Below are 4,479 nucleotides of genomic sequence, written 5' to 3'. Positions count from 1 at the left end.
TATCCAACATTTTTAGTTGTTTTCCATGGAAGAGTCGGTTTGCACACCTAATTGACCATATTACCAGAACCCCACTATATGTTTCTCTACCCATGTTCTGAGACTGCAAAACTGCTAGGGAAAAAATAATAAAATTGAACTCCATAACAAATTTATGATTTCCAGCACCAGCTGGCCTTTCTCTCTATTGTTTTACAACTTTTATTCATCTTTATTCATTTCCATTTCTCATTTCCCACAGCAGCTGTTTCAACCCATTATAACGCTCCTTTAATCTTCCCACCCCATTCCCGGCATCCTTTATTCACTTCAGAAGGTCAGGCTTCCTACTTCATTGCACACAAAAAATGATTTTCAGGTGGGTATTCCCTCAACTCTCCTTCATACCACTCCTAAGTGTTGTCTCTATTTTCCCATCGTTTCTTTCTTCCTTCCTTCCTCTTTCCATGTCCTGTGGTCTAGAATAGTATTATTCCAAGTATGTTAGTGGACCCCTTCCAATCCTCAAACTGATACTGATCCACAACAACATAAACAATGAAAGGGAGTAAGATTAGAAACTTTTATAGCGATTTGATAAAGTAATTGTATGTTTATTGGATCTAATAATGAAAAGGGGTTTATATTTTGAATATATTTGTTTCACTGATTTTTTTCTAGTAATTTTTATTACATTCTACAGAAGTATCAATCTGTGACAGATTGGAAATTTTATAAGCTGATTCTTCATCACAGATAACTTGAGAAGCACTGGACTAGAACTCATCCACCCCTGACTTGTTTGAGACTCAGCTCCACGCATTAGCCCTCTCCTCTCTCAGAGCTCTACTTTCATTCTGCATAAGCATTCTCCCACACTAAACAATATGTCTTTTAACTTTGCCTACTGTGCTGCCATCTTATTTCTCACTTTCCATTTATTGCCAGCCTTCTTGACAGAATAAACTTTATATACTCTTTCCTTCTCCCTTATCTCCTCTCAACCCTCAAACCACAATGATCTGGCTTATGCTCCTATTACTACTTCAGCAAAAGTCATATAAAAATTGCCCAATTCATGGTGGCCCTTTTAGTCCTTGTGCTATCTGACCTCTACCCTGCATTTATTATACAACACCACCACTACCTTCCAGAACCTTTCTTCTTCTATGTCTTCTTGGACACCTTTCTCTTCCAGACTTCATCTGATTGCTGCTTTGCTCAATCTCTATTGGGGTCTTCTCTTACTTTAGCTACCTGTCCCACAAGCCCCTATTATTTTGCTCTACAGTCATTACCATAAGTCTATTCAACACCTGTATTCTGACGAATACCAAATCTCTAACTCAAACCCTGACTTCACTAACCAAGATGCAGGATGACTTTTCAATTGGCTCATTAGATAGTGTCACCAAGTTATCCCAAATAGACCTGAAATTCAACATATCTAAAGCATAACTCATTATACACAACCTTGACCCTCTTGTGTATTCCATATTTTGGTTAAAATAATCTCCATCTACCTGATTACCGAGGCCTGGGAGTAATTTTTAACTCTTATTTATCTCTCACCTTTTATATTTAGTCCATCAATATTCTCTTAAATCCACTCCCACTTCCATTGCCTTATTTCATGAACTTTCACTAAGAGCCACCTGGTTACTTTCGCTGTATCCAATCTCACCCTGCTCCAGTGCATCTTTGGTACCTTTGTTAGAAGGAGCATTCATACAATGCTGTTCTGATTTTATCAGTCCCCTACTTGAACCTTTGGTTAGTTTTTCATTGCTTTTAAGAAAAATACAAAACTCTTTAGCATTGCATATAAACATTTTCAATCACACTTTAGACTAGCTCCCTAGCTTTGTCTTTCACCAGTATCCCAAATAGACTTTGTATACCAGTGAAATTATTGACAGTTTTTTTGAGCATGTTATGTCCTTTCACTTCCCTATTTGTATGTTAAAGAATTTATTCCCTTCTTTGTCCATGCTGCTATTTCTTTCTGGAATTTTCCTACCCATTTTTTTTCTAGTAAACTCCAACTCATTCTTTGTGTCATTAATTAAATAGTGCCTCCTCTATCATGTCACCCTGATATTATAAGTTTATTCTCTTCCTCCACTTAGTTTCTATTTCGAGCCCCTTTGGTAGTGGGATATAAAAGTTACCATCAACAGCCCGGCTGGCGTGGCTCAGTGGTTGAGCATTGACTCATGAACCAGGAGGTCATGGTTTGATTTTCGGTCATGGCACATGCCTGATTGCGGGCTTGATCCCCAGTGTGGAGCATGCAGGAGGCAGCTTATCAATGATTCTCTGTTATCATTGATGTTTCTATCTCTCTCTCTCCCTCTTCCTTCCTCTCTGAAATAAAAAAAAAAAGTTACCATGAACAGATTGTCAAAGACCATAAGTGGATTCATTTTCTTACATTTCAAAGACAAAGATGATAAATTTTCTTCTTATATATGCTATATAATACATAGTATAGTAGTAGGAGCATTGTGTGCCTTCAATAAATGTGCCAAATTGAAATCAACTGCAAAAATGTAGATACACGGTTAGTGCTGACTTACAAATAGCATGCCTAAATTTTTTTTTTAAAAAAACATACCAGCCCTAACTGGTTTGGCTCAGTGGATAGAGCGTCGGCCTGCAGACTGAAGGGTCCCAGGTTCGATTCCGGTCAAGGGCATGTACCTTGGTTGTGGGCACAACCCCAGTAGGGGGTGTGCAGGAGGCAGCTGATTGATGTTTCTCTCTCATCGATGTTTCTAACTCTCTTTCCCTCTCCTTTCCTCTCTGTAAAAAATCAATAAAATATATTAAAACAAAACAAAAAAAAACATACCAATAAGCATTGTATGGTGAACACAAACAGCAGTGTGGTGATTGCTAGAGGGAAGAGGGGGTGGGAGGAGAAGGGTGTTCTAATATATAGTGACAGAAGAAGATTTGACTTTGGGTAGTGAGCACATGATGCAATATATAGATCTTGTAACATAGAAACCCACACCTGAAACCTATATGTTCATGTTGACCAATATCACCCCAATACATTTAATTTAAAATAGAAAAAAGAGTTGTAATAAAGTTTGTAGCAAAATTATTCATTGAGATATTGTTTTTTAATAATTTGATTTTGCTGTCATAGAGTTTCCCCCTTCCCCTCAAATCAAAACATAGATAGCCAAGTCTTTTTGTTTCCTGTCTTGGGAGCTTTTGTTTTGCAAGATCAAAGGCAGAAGTTTCCAGGCACCTAGAAGATCACCTGAATCCAGAGTGTTTGATTTCAAAAGTCTAGGTGCATTGAGGGGAAATTATGCTGGCTTGTCCAAAAGGGTTAGGAGGTGAGAACTTTTGAGTAGAGATGGCAGAAGCTGTCTGACATGAAGTTCTAGAGGACTAAGACTAGAAAGGAGATGGAAGCAATGGTAGATTTCTTCAGCAGCAAAACTACCTTTATTCCCTTTTAGAGCCCCAAAGAAGAGGCAAGTTCTCAAAGGAGAATGGCTGCATGGTACACTTAAAAGAGTCTGGGTTTAGGCCATGAGGCTGCTAAAGACACCCACCCCCACCAATGTCCAAAAGTGGCCCAGAAGCAGTTGACACATCTATCTACAAGGGGCCTTGAACATTTACATGATAAACATATCAGTATGGACAAAAGGCAGAGAGCCTGCCCTAAAAGTTCTGGTTTATTTAGGATTTGCTAGTGCTATCAAAAACCTTGGCCAAGGGATGGCCTCTAAAAACCATGAATGAGCCCTGGCCTGTGTGGCTCAGTTGGTTGAGCATCATCCCATTCATTGAGAGGTCACCAGTTCAATCCATGGTCAGGGCACATGCCTGGGTTTTGGGCTCAGTCTACAGTAGGGGGCTTGCAGGAGGCAGCTGGTGGATATTTCTCTCTTCCTCTCTTTCTCTAAAATCAATAAAAATATATTCTAAAAAAATTAAAAAGTTAAAACCACAAGTGGATTATATTTTTAGCCAGATAGAAACTTAGAAGGCTCAGAGCAGTTTTCATTTATTGTAGAAATATAAAAGTAGTGTCATTTTTGCACCTTGGTGGTGTGAACCAAATTTCACTGCTTCAATTCTAATTTGTGTCCTTAGTAACTTACATGTCCACTTTGTACCTTTAATTTATACTTTTATAAAACAAAGATAATCTCTTTTCTTCTCTACCTTGCAAGGTTTTTATGAGACCAAGAAGAAGTAAGGTAAGAAAAATTGCTTTGAAAAGACATTAAGCAAATGAATATATTTCAGTAAAATGTAGAATCAGTGTGAAAAAAATACTTTAGAGCTTTTAGTTCTATATTGAACCTAAAGGATATATTATGATAAAACTGATAGCACAAATATATTTATTATCTTAATTTGAGTTGCCTATATTGAGGTATGGTTTTAATATTCTCTCCACAAATGCACTGGCTGTTTTCCACAGCTTTTCTTTAATTGCTCTGTGTTCAAACATTTTAAAAGGAATGA

General features: G+C 37.7%; 1 protein-coding gene across 1 annotated transcript in view; it reads left to right on the top strand.

The window, feature by feature from the left end:
- Nucleotides 1–316: 316 nt before the first annotated feature.
- RGAG1 (retrotransposon gag domain containing 1) overlaps nucleotides 317–4,479 on the top strand; it is a 152,211-nt gene continuing 148,048 nt past the window's right edge. Inside the window, exon 1 of the mRNA XM_014538819.1 lies at nucleotides 317–358. The gene's annotated coding sequence lies outside the window, so the exon portion shown is untranslated. The remainder of the gene's footprint in view (nucleotides 359–4,479) is intronic.

Source organism: Myotis brandtii, unplaced genomic scaffold (assembly GCF_000412655.1).
Source record: "Myotis brandtii unplaced genomic scaffold, ASM41265v1 scaffold199, whole genome shotgun sequence".
Taxonomy (NCBI): domain Eukaryota; kingdom Metazoa; phylum Chordata; class Mammalia; order Chiroptera; family Vespertilionidae; genus Myotis; species Myotis brandtii.
Note: the sequence above shows the minus strand (reverse complement) of the source record. Positions and strands in the feature narration are given on the sequence as shown.